A 13,327-nucleotide genomic window follows, 5' to 3' on the forward strand; every position below is an offset into this window, starting at 1 on the left:
CAATATGATTTTTTGGGCCAACACCCATTTTATTACATGCAGGCCTGTAGCTATGCTCACAAGGTCATTAGACACTTACAAGACCAAGACTGGGATTACTTCTTCTGTCACTTAACTCCATTTCATCAATGCCGAAAAAGACTAATCACTACCTATTATAACGTTTTAAGACAGCCATTGGACTACGATTGGACTACGCTAAATCGAGATCAGGCGTCTCTTACTGGGTTGACCACTTAGATCAAACAACTCATGACGATGTCCTATCATCTGTAACTATGGCTGCCAAATACCTCCCATCAGCCATGTCCTGGGAGATGTCTTTTAAAATAGCCCATAGGGCTGACGTGTCCCCTTATAGGGGCTTTCTCATGGGTAACTCCTCTGACCATTCGTGTTTAAAGTGTGGAGCACCGCAATTACATTGTCTCTGGTTATGCCCAACTATTGTTGACTTTTGGCGAAAGATACAATATTTTGTGTCGAACACCTTGTCCATACCATGCCCCTGAACCCAAAAGTGGGGTCTCTTTGGGATACTGCCACCTTCCATGCTCTTTATCCCGAAACATCACAAACAACTGTTATACTATGTCTCTGCGGCTGCTAGGAAGGCCATTCTCCAGGTTTGGATAAATAATACACCCCCCACACATCGTATTTCCCTAGAAAATATATCTTATCTTTTCCGAATGGATTGGGTGGAAACCTCCCATCGAAAAGAGCACAAAACTGAAGCTTTTTTTAAGTTGTGGGAGAACTTTATACCTCTCTTACCACTTCATATAAAACAAAAACTGATTGCATGCTTTGTCTCCACAACTTGATATCTGGAGCATCAGCTGTCTGGTGTGACACCAATCATGATCTGATTCCTTAAATATCTGTATTGAATCGCGGTAACGATGGGGATACACGTGTCCATCCTCTTCCCCCCTCCCCCTCTATACTTCCCTTCCCCCTTCTTTATGGTTTATTTAGTGTGTTTCATTTCCTATGAATATTGACACTTTTTCAATTTGTCTTTGGGCTAAAATCTCTAATTCTGTCCTCGCTCCAACTAGGATCATTTGAAGTAATTTATACAAATTGTAGATTATATAATATGCAAAATAATGATGTGTTCAGAGATGCTATTGCCATGGAACATATTGTTGAATGGTTCTTCGCTTGTTTGTTATGTTTGGAAAAATAAAAAATACATCAATTAAAAAAAAAACTAAATAAAAAAAAAACTCCACTTGTTGTAGAAGGTTAACATACAATTCTTTATTATCCTTTAGAGCAAAGATGATCCACATTCTACAAGATGGTATAGATGCCGGAGTCCTCTCCAAGTCCCTAATGGAGGCACTGATTGTGACTGAGCCAACAATACAGACGCCTTTTCTACTACCCAAAATTCATAAGGACCCTCCAGGTAGGCCAATTATATTGTGTACCGGGGGGTTAACTCAGAAGGTGTGCAAATGGGTCGACCACCATTTAAAACCATTAGTGGAATGTCTACCTTCGTATCTGTGCGACTCTGCAGATTTGTTGTTGAAAATTGAAGAGATTCATTTAGATGACAGACATATTTTGGTAACTTGTGACATTGAGTCACTATATATCGGCATCCAGCATTCGGATGGGTTGCATGCAGTGGCCACCTTTTTGCATATGAGCAATATAGGAAAGACTTTTCAGAGTTGTTGCTAACCCTATCGGACATTGTTCTCAAACACAATTTTTATCACGTTCAATGGGTCCTTCTACCTGCAACTCCAGGGCACGGCAATGGGGGCAGCCTGTGCACCCTCATACGCCAACCTGTTCCTGGGGCTGTGGGAGAGGGACCTATTCCTGCCAGATCATGAGATATCAATGAACCAGCTCCTTTTCTGGGCCCGTTCATTGATGACATCTTCATGATCTGGCAGGGGACTTCGGATGAATTAATAGAATTCATCAGTGTATTTAACTATAATACACGTAACATTAAATTAACATGCAAGTGGAATCATGTTGAGATAGATTTTTTGGACATACTAACTAAAAGGAACCATAATGGTTGTCTCCAGACAGATTTGCATCGTAAAGAGACATCAACAAACTCATTTCTTAACGCCACGTCTTCACATCCCCGCCACACCATCGAAGCTATACCAACTGGACGATTACTGCGTGTTAAGAAAATTTGTTCAACTCATGAAGATTTGAAATTCCGCACGACTGAGTTAAGAAAGAGACTTGCTCAACAGGGCTGCAGCCGCTGCCGCAATGTTAATAAAGCCCATTGACGACCACGTGCACAGCTCCCCCTCGTGCACAGCTATTACAAACTGTAACTAAACATAAGGAATTTCTCCTAAGGTAAGATTTACGAACACGTATCATTTGGTCAGAAATGAGGGACACCTCAAACACATTTTGGCCGATGCTCCTCAATGATCCAATTCTACAGAAAGTACTACCAAATTATCTTGCTGTTGCAGCATGTAGAGCGCGTTCTTTACGTGATGCAATAGTTCACAGTTACCGAACAGTGGAAAAACCGGGTAAATGTTTTGGAAAGATTGGTCCTAAGTGGGGTTGTAACCCTTGCGGCGACTGTATTAGTTGCCCTAATATTGAACGCTCTCAAGGTTTTGTTGACTCAAGTGGGTTGAAAAATGTTAAGATCACATGGCCAATTACATGTGGCACTACAGGTGTGATCTATCATGCAACTTACCCTTGCCCTAAAATGTATATTGGCATGAGAACCCGAGAATTGCGCTTTCGCGTAAGAGAACATGTTAGAGACATTGAAAATGCCAAAACAGTCGAGTATATGGAACAGCTGAAGACGATTCCACAACATTTTCACCTACATCATGCGTGTAACTCTAGACTTGTGAGAGTGAAGGGAATAGATCACATCAATACTGATATGCGAGGACGAGATGTAGAAAGAGGCTTTTGCAATCAGAATGCAAGTGGATATGGAGGCTTAAGACAACACAACCGAGGGGTCTCAATGAGAACATTGGTGTTGCTGCATTTCTCTGACTGCTACCAAAGCTTTTAGTTGGGTATTTTTGATTTTATGTTCTTATTTTGATCTACATTTCTTTATTTATGTATACAGATTAGATATATGGTTTAGGCTGCCTGTGTTGACTATGTCAACTGTGCAATTTTCGGGTTGTCATGATCTTCATCCTCAACAATGATTTCCTACTTCTGATGATCTTCACAAACAATAGAACAGCGGGCTCTGTCTGCAGATCACTGCATATTATATTCTGCACCTTTGAGGCTTGTTGTATTAGATATATCGACATGTAACTAAAATCTGCTTTGTGCTGGCACTTGTAGTCCATTTTATTTTTTGATGCATAATACACACGTTGTTTTTTTCTTCTTTTTTCATCGCACACGCCTATTCACACTATTTTTTTTTTCGTTTTGTATTTCTTTTATTTTGTTACCATACATTTATTAACTTTTCACTCTTTTACTTACACATGTTCTATATAAACAACACTTTATTGTGTTTAATATCATTTCTTACCTGTCACTTCCCTACTATGTTCAGGTTGTGTGCACTGGATTATTCCTTTTGGCACGTATATATTGGTCTTTTTTCACACATTATAATTGATAATAATGTTCCACACTTGATTACTCCCTACACGTTGACGCTCTTCATCACACATCACTTTGTGGCCATATATTTATATGTATTTGTATGATACATGTGCAATATATCTGTATAACTATCTTGTCTCTCTGTATTTTGGGTTTAGACTTGCAGACATGAAGTGTATCGCTATTGGACTGCCCGTACAGGGTTAATATCCTTCTGAATGCTTTTCATGCCTTCAATCACTGGTTGCATTCTGATTGGTTGTGATTGACCGGCCTCCGATTCGTCACCCATGACACGCTGGGTTGCTGACACACGTGACCGCGTCAGGTGACGCGCTGATGTGTTTCCGCCCCAGTGTCTCGTTGTTGCCGTTTCTGGAGTCCGGCCATGTACTCGACCACATATTGCCACCAATAGTAAACAGTGAGTGCACTGATCTGATTTATGGGCATATATATATATATATCACCTGGATATATTTAAGCACCATTGGCTAGCGTTCATTTAAATACTGTGTGTGTACTATCAGCGCCACCCCCTGATGAAGGCATTTAGCGCTGAAACGTGCGTCTGGGTGGGCACTCCCTGTGTTGGTGCTCCTGAACAACCTTATTATGGGTATGTTATATCCCTCCATACTTGTTTAATAGTTGATTCATTTTTGCTCTTACTTATGCGCTGACTGCTTTTTTGCACTGTATAGTTGTTTATTCCATACCATTTGGTATTTCTATATGACCTACATTACGCAGGTCTGTGCAGCCATGGGGTCTTATCTAATTATTATTTTCTTTGTGAGTCACACAATGAGCTGTCCTTTTCTTCTGTAGAGTCTTGTGGAGTCTTTTTCATTTAATTGTATTGACATGTAGCTTTTCATTGTTATTCCAATAAAGATTTTTTTCCATGTTCTACACTTTTTTTGGTCGCATCATGACTTAAGGTATGTTTGATGCTTCCGCTATCTACGACCTTACACCCCAAACCCCAATAAGAGACCACACATGAATTTTGGTGTAAAGGCCACAGCAGCCATTTATTAAACACACCTTTTTTCTGAAAAAGAGCATAACCATAAACACATCATAACTCCATGATAACATCCTGCTCTATTTCCCAACTCCAGATAAAGGATCCTTGAAGGCACTTCAATCATTAAACTCCATCGTTTCCTTATTAGGTCTGGACCCCTTACCCTACAGCCGTTCTGCACCTGACCCGAGGGCACCAACCATGTCCAAGACCTCTCTCTCCCTTCCTGGGGACCCTGCCCATCAGGAATATATATGAGCTGGGTAACCACTCCCCAGCCCCTCCAATACTATCCCGGGTTAAACGCCCCGAGTTCTCTTGCAACAATCTCCATTGTTGCTTCTCCTTCTCATTCCGTGCCTCCAAAGACCCCTCCTCCTACCGCCATTGCTACTGTGACAAAACAAAACCCCAACCGACAAATTCCCATAAACAGGAGAAAATACTGGGAGGGCGGGCGGGACAAAAATTTCTCCTGTTGTCCAGCGGGAAAGAGGGCTGCCTCTTCCCCGCATGGACTTATATACTTTATTCTCCACCCACCACATATAGATACATTTTGCCCCATGCCCCCTTTCACATAACCCTCCCATCCCTACAAATATAGCCTAACACATAATACCTAATACATAATAGCCTAGAACTCCCAAACACCTAGTCATGCGCTTGCTTCATTACGGCTGCGCCTACATTACGCTGGGCTTACTTGACTTAAGGTATGTTTGATGCTTCCGCTATCTACGACCTTACACCCCAAACCCCAATAAGAGACCACACATGAATTTTGGTGTAAAGGCCACAGCAGCCATTTATTAAACACACCTTTTTTCTGAAAAAGAGCATAACCATAAACACATCATAACTCCATGATAACATCCTGCTCTATTTCCCAACTCCAGATAAAGGATCCTTGAAGGCACTTCAATCATTAAACTCCATCGTTTCCTTATTAGGTCTGGACCCCTTACCCTACAGCCGTTCTGCACCTGACCCGAGGGCACCAACCATGTCCAAGACCTCTCTCTCCCTTCCTGGGGACCCTGCCCATCAGGAATATATATGAGCTGGGTAACCACTCCCCAGCCCCTCCAATACTATCCCGGGTTAAACGCCCCGAGTTCTCTTGCAACAATCTCCATTGTTGCTTCTCCTTCTCATTCCGTGCCTCCAAAGACCCCTCCTCCTACCGCCACGACAATCATGTGTGACCCCTTACACATGATTGTCCCTCCACAACTGCAGGGCTTTCTCCATGCCCTCCTTAATGTCCAAGGTCCACATATCCAGACCCACCTCGTTTAGATGAACACCATCCGCCCTGAGGAAACCTACCTCTCTACCCTCCAACTCCTTATGCCTCACCACAACACCGCCATTGCGTGCCACAAACCTGCCAACTACCTTGTTGACCTTTGCTCGCGCTTTGTTTAAGCTATGTATGGAACGTGCCTGCCGCCACACCTTGCGAGCCACAATATCAGACCATACAATAACCACTCCTGGGAACGCCGACCACAACCGCAAAAGGTCAATCTTCACATCCCTCACTAAATCCCTGGACGACCGAATGCCCAAATCATTGCCGCCAAGGTGCACCACTAAGATATCCGGCGCCCTGTCCAATCCCGCATAAAATTGTACCTCTGGTAACAGCCTACACCACAGCATGCCCCGCAGGCCCAACCATCTGACCTGCACCTCTGCGTGATCCATGCCCAACTGCCGTCCGGCCGGACGAACATCAGCACGCACACCTCCCCAGTGTACGTAGGAGTGCCCCATGATCCAAATCAAGCAGGGACCTGCACCTAAAACAACACAAAACAACAACGTAACTACTCCATATCCACCTCCAGCACATCTTATCACCACCGCCTCAAAGCAAGTGAGGCCGCACATACAACCTGTATCTGTCTGACTCCCACCTACCAATCTTCTTAACCATCGCCGGGGATAAACCCCACCGAGCTGCTTCCGTAGCTGCGCCAATTCTAAAGGAATGAGAGCTAAAACCTGCTCCCCCTCTGCCGGACAACAGGATACATTTTTTGAACACCTGTGAAAACTGGAATTTTGACAGAGACAGCCCGTCTGCATGAACCAACAAGGATGCCGGGCCCTCAGGCCTCACCGCAACAAACTCCCGAAAACAGCGGACCGGGCACACCCGCGACCCTGGTAACTCATACAAACGCACCACAAAACCTCTCCCCTCCTGATCTGTCTTAGATCTACGGAGCAAACAAGAAAGGCAGGAGCCATCCAAATCCACATCAGCATACAATAAACCCCCTGCCACACTCTTACTGGCCGACACCAACTCCGATATCCGGAACGCCCCAAAGAAAGCCAAAGAAAAGGCCAGTGTAAATAGCCGCACTTCAAATGCTGAAACACAAACCTCCCTCAACAATTCACAAATCGCTACCAACAGCTCAAATGACACCGGCTTCCTGAGATCCCTAACTGCGGAACCCCTCCTGAAACCCTTCATTGCCTGCCGCACCAGAAAGGACTTAGTCACGTCCTCCTCACCTTTCTTCTTAAACCAAAAAGCCAAGGCCGACAAACTGCGAGCGACCATTGCTGCAGACGACCCCTCACTGTACGCATTTCCTATAAAATACAGCACACACGCCTGCCGATCTGCAATACCTGCCTGCGCATTTTCCAACAACGTCTCCCATACTTGCCACACCGCACTGTACCTCTGCCACGTGACCGCACTAACAGACCTTTCCACAAGCGACATCGCCATTGTCACACCACCTTCCACAGATGCTCTGGACAAGGCAGGCCATGAGACTCCGCCCCCGGCGCCAGCAGACGAAACCTGTCCCACTGTTGACGAGAAAGGGAATCAGCCACAGAATTCAGCACCCCAGGAATATGCACTGCCACAAAATGCGCATTCAACATCAGACCTCTCAAAACTAAATGTCGCAATAGTCGCACGACTGGCGGAGAATTAGCTGTCTGCGCATTAACAGCCTGAACGACACCTAGATTGTCACATACGAAACGCACTCTCCGGTCCCGCAGACAATCCCCCCACAACTCCGCAGCCACCACAATCGGGAACAATTCCAGCAGAGCCAAGTTACGGACAAAACCACATTCATGCCATGTATCAGGCCAAACTCCTGCACACCACTGCCCCTGGAAATAAGCCCCAAATCCACATGCACCTGATGCATCAGTATACAGCTCCAAGTCCACACTAGACACCGGCTGATACATGAGCACCGACCGCCCATTATAGGTCTGCAAAAACTCCCCCCACACCAACAAGTCAGCTTTCAACTCCGCCGACAACCTAATGAAATGATGAGGGGAATGCACCCCTGCGGTAGCATTCGCCAACCGCCTGCAAAACACCCGCCCCATGGGCATAATCCTACAAGCGAAATTCAAATGCCCCAACAAGGATTGCAAGTCCCGCAATTGTATCTTCTTCCTGCGCAGCGCACTCGCCACCAACTCTCTCATCTCCAGCAACTTATCATCAGGCAAGCGACACTCCATGTTATCTGAATCAATCATGATTCCCAAAAACTTAATGACCGTCGTGGGTCCCTCAGTTTTCTCAGGCGCCAAAGGTACCCCAAAATCCATTGCCACTCTCTCCATAGTGTGTAGCAATCCTGCACACACATAGGTACCCGGCGGACCGATAAACAGGAAATCATCCAGATAATGTAGGGCAGATTGCACCTGCGCCTCCCGACGGACCACCCACTCCAAAAACGTGCTAAACATCTCAAAATAAGCGCATGAAATGGAGCAGCCCATCGGGAGGCAACAATCCACAAAATATTCCTCCTGCCAATAACATCCCAGCAAACAAAAACTATCCGGATGCACCGGCAATAAACGAAAAGCGGCCTCAATGTCAGTTTTCGCTAACAGAGAGCCCTTCCCGTATTTCCGAACCCAAACAACCGCCGCATCAAAGTTAGTGTAACTGACCGCGCACAGGGCCGGATCAATGCCGTCATTCACCGACTCGCCTTCCGGATAAGACAAGTGATGAATAAGGCGGAATTTATTCACCTCCTTTTTTGGAACCAAACCTAACGGGGAAACACGCAAATTCTGAACAGGCGGGGAGGAAAACGGCCCCGCCATGCGGCCCAAAGCCACCTCCTTCAGCAGCTTATCCGTAACCAGATCAGGCCGCGCCAAAGCAGACGACAAATTACGGACTACCCCGTCACGTCCAACCGACGTACAAGGAATCCGAAAACCTTCTGAAAATCCTAACCACAACAAATCCGCCACTTTCTTATTTGGATAGCCCCTTAAAAACGGGAGCATCCTTTCCACCCTCACCGGCGTCGCCCCTCTTCTGCTCAGCATCTCCCTGCCTGCCCTTATGCTTCTTGAAGCATCTGGACAAACCATGGGCGCCTCCGCAACCGGAGCACTCGTGCTTGTACCTACAATCTGGGCCGAACTTGCAATGCCCCTCATTATACTGCCAGCAACACCCCTTTCCTGAGGATCCTGACCGACCCGCTGCTGACCCCTGACCGCCGGCCGCATCACGAAGGGGCTGCTGCCCCTGTTTTGGCGCAGACATCAGACGCATCCATAAACTGATATCCTTGTGATCCCATCGCAACGACGGGCGCACCGACTTCCGCTGACGAAACTGTTCGTCATACCGCAACCACGCATTACCACCGTATACACGATACGCCTCCCCTACCGAATCCATATAACAGAATAGCGCCGAACAGTTCTCCGGCGCCTTCTCACCCACCACACTAGCCAAGATAGCGAAGGCCTGCAGCCAATTCGCAAAAGTCCGTGGAATCAAACGATACCGCCGCCGCTCCTCCTCCTCCTTCTTACTTTCATCCGGTTTCCACCGGTCCAAATTAAACTTCTCTAACGGCAGCAAAGAAAAAATCTCAACATATTCATCTTTCCATATCTTTTCCCTAATCTCCACCTTCAAATGTGCCCCCAGCGGGCCCTCAAAACACACATAAACCTCACCTTTAGCGGCGTCAGCCAAACGCACATCCTCCACCACCTTCTTAGCTGTACTAGCCGCCTCGTCAACTGCTTTTCCCACAGCCACTACGGCACCCACAACCGGCGCCACTTCACTAACACCCGCAATCACTGCCGCAGCTGCACCAGAAATCGCCTCATTAGCAACCGCACTCCCTGCCGCACTAGCAGACGCCTCACTAGCAGCGCCCCATACCCTCGCTGGCGACTGCTCTACGCCTGGCACAATTCTCATAAAATACTCCTGCATCCCTCTAAACAACAATTGCATCTGTGACATTGACAATATCCCCCCCACATCCCCCCCACACATCCCCGGCACCACATCAGTGGTAGACTCACCCGTACGTCCCTGAGGTGACCTCCCAGCGGACGCGTCCATCACTCCAGATAATCCAGGCGTCGGTCGTGACGATCCTAGGGAGTGGTGCTCCTGCACCCCACGCTCCCCGTAGCTCCCCGCACTTCCAGTCGCTGCTGCTCTAGGCTCCGCGGAATGCGGCCCGTCCACGATCCTGCCACCCCCTGGTGGCGTGGCATATTCAGAACGACAGCCCTGCCGATCCAGTCCTTCTGCAGGGCTGTCAAAATAAAATCTTCTTGTAGTCGTCGCTGCCTGTATAGCAGACCGCTGCCCCCCCTCGTCCGGATGGGGCCCGGCGTCATTCCAAGAAGTTGCCCGGGTACCTCCGGTCGCTGTCGCCGCCGCACGCCTCCCTGCTCCTGCAGGAGGCGATCTCGCTCCCCATCTAGATGCCGCCCGCCTCTTCCTGCGGGTCGGCGCTGGTGTCCTGATGTCTGTCCGCTGAGCTCCTCCGGCACCTGGAGCATCGGCGCCGGAGAAAGCCGTCACTTCCGGACCTGCGCGCGCATCCGGCCCCGCACGCACATCCGGTCCTGTGCGCGCATCCGGTCTTGCGCGCGCATCCGGTCCCGCCTCCACTTCCGGCGTTGTTGTTGAAGACAGGAGGGAGGAAGATGGCCGCCGCGGCCCCCCCCCTCCTGTCACCTCCGGTCTCGCCCGCCTGATGGGATTCCTCCCAGACCTCCGTGGACCGACGCCAGGGTGCAGCTCCGGACCAGCAGGAGGAGGAGGGTCCCTGGAGGGGCTCCCTCGGCGCCGACCAGACCGAGGCGTCTCTGCAGATGAAGGCCTCTCCTGAGGCCTGGAACGCCTGCTGCTGCGTCCCTCACTCTCCTCTCCAGCCGCTGGAACCGGAGGAAGAGCCCCGGCAATCAGCGCATCCAGCCATCCCACGCCGTGCTGCATCGCTGCATCGCGGATCCTGGCCATCGTTGTCTCCATCGCCGCTTCCATCAGGTAAGTAGAAATATTAATCTGTATATTTGTCTTTTAAATATAATAACAGGACAAAAATTTCTCCTGTTGTCCAGCGGGAAAAAGAGGGCTGCCTCTTCCCCGCATGGACTTATATACTTTATTCTCCACCCACCACATATAGATACATTTTGCCCCATGCCCCCTTTCACATAACCCTCCCATCCCTACAAATATAGCCTAACACATAATACCTAATACATAATAGCCTAGAACTCCCAAACACCTAGTCATGCGCTTGCTTCATTACGGCTGCGCCTACATTACGCTGGGCTTACTATTTCTTTGTAGGTTATATATTTGTAGTTTTTTGTTTCAAAATATTTTTCTTGGTTTTTTTTCAGGAGATCTTTATCCCAGTCTTTGAGATTTTAAAGAGTCCTGACAACACGTAGACCCCAGTTAGCAGCTAGAAGATTCCTGCATATACCTAGAAGATGACCACCTTCAACATCTAGAAGACACCAACCAGCACAGAGAAGGAGATCCTGGCTACAAACATCTAGAAGAAGAGACACATTGTAAATACTGGTGTGTTCATCCTAGCAGAAAACCCATGACGTCTGAACAGTGAGGAGAGAACTTATATGTTACTTCTGACTATATGATCGCAGGGTAAAGGAGCAGAAAATGCTGAGAAATATGGAGAGGCTTAGTAATAGTCAGTGCGCAGGATGCTCCATATGTGGTGATAGTCATGAGATGGTCACAGCTAGAGAAATACTCAATTCATTATTCAGTTATCAATGATATCATATTAAAACATGTACTGAGACTACTATAGAAAAGAGGCAGGGATATTATCATCATCATCATCATCATCGGTATTGTTGTTAAGCTGAACGTAGAGAAAAAGTATTCACTGGCCGACCCCCAGATCTATTGTAGAAAGAGTCCTGTTGAGACACTATCATGTAATGGAAGTTGGCACTTGAGTTGTACGCTACTAAAGAAGGAGAAAACATGAGGGTATAATGGTTCCACTACGTATGTGATATGACCTTTCTAGATTCGTTTTCCGCCTCAAAAAACCCTATTGAAATCAATGAGAGACGGAAAAATGCTGTGAACGGCCGCGACCGGTTTTGACGCGTTTTTAAGCGGTTTTAGGCAAAAAAAAAAATGCTTGCGTTTTATTTTTCCTTTGCCTGTTGAAGAAGGAGATAAAAATAACGCTTTAAAATGGGCATAAAGAACCACGTAGGAAAACGCATCAAAAACTGTGTCAAAAAACGTGTGTGGTAAAAAAAACACTTAAAAAAAGGCGGAGCTGATTTTTCCAGGCACAATTTTTTGCCTGCGAAAAACTCCACATGAACAAAACCTTAAAAGCAAACAGGCTGGGAGGGTAAAACACTGACTGCATATTAAAAAGGCCAATTTCTCCCGGTTGAGGGCTGCGCAGCAGGAAATAGACTGGGGGCAACTATTGTCAAATAAATATACAGACACTACATGGGAATGCTTTACATGTACTTTAAGTAATTACACTGTAAAATATAATCCTATCAGTAACAAGTATTACAAAACCCTAAAATGAAACTAGAAAAAGCTTGCTTCTAATGTTAAAAAGACAATAAATGACAAGATAAGAGGACTTATAACAAATACAAATCTGAAGGGGCAGCATTAGTTTTTAAAGATCACACACACACACACACACACACGAAAAAACACACACACCCACCCCCCCCCCCATACACACACACACACCCATACGCACACACACTTCCATACACACACACACACGACATACACACACACACACACACACACACACACACATACATACACACACATACATACTTCCATACACACACATATACACACACACACCCCCATACACACCTACATACTTCCACACACACACACACACACACCTACATACTTCCATACACACACACACGACATACACACACACACGACATACACACACACACGACATACACACACACACACCCACATACACACACACACACACCTACATACTTCCATACACACACACCTACATACTTCCATACACACACACCTACATACTTCCATACACACACACACATACATACTTCCATACACGCACACACCTACATACTTCCATACACACACACACACACCTACATACTTCCATACACACACCTAAATACTTCCATACACACACACACACACACACACACATACTTCCATACACACACACCTACATACTTCCATACACACACGACACACACACGACATACACACACATACATACTTCCATACACACATACATCCATACACACACACACACACCCCCATACACACCCCCATACACACACACACACACA

At 46.8% G+C, this 13,327-nt stretch overlaps 1 long non-coding RNA gene across 1 annotated transcript; it reads left to right on the top strand.

Annotated features, from left to right (window-relative positions):
- Positions 1-1,327: 1,327 nt before the first annotated feature.
- On the top strand, positions 1,328-12,479 carry LOC142731592 (uncharacterized). The gene is made up of 3 exons (XR_012879032.1): positions 1,328-1,420; positions 2,064-2,355; positions 11,354-12,479. It is a non-coding gene; the product is annotated as an uncharacterized LOC142731592 (long non-coding RNA).
- Positions 12,480-13,327: the final 848 nt, after the last annotated feature.

Source organism: Rhinoderma darwinii, unplaced genomic scaffold (genome assembly GCF_050947455.1).
Source record: "Rhinoderma darwinii isolate aRhiDar2 unplaced genomic scaffold, aRhiDar2.hap1 Scaffold_83, whole genome shotgun sequence".
NCBI lineage: Eukaryota > Metazoa > Chordata > Amphibia > Anura > Rhinodermatidae > Rhinoderma > Rhinoderma darwinii.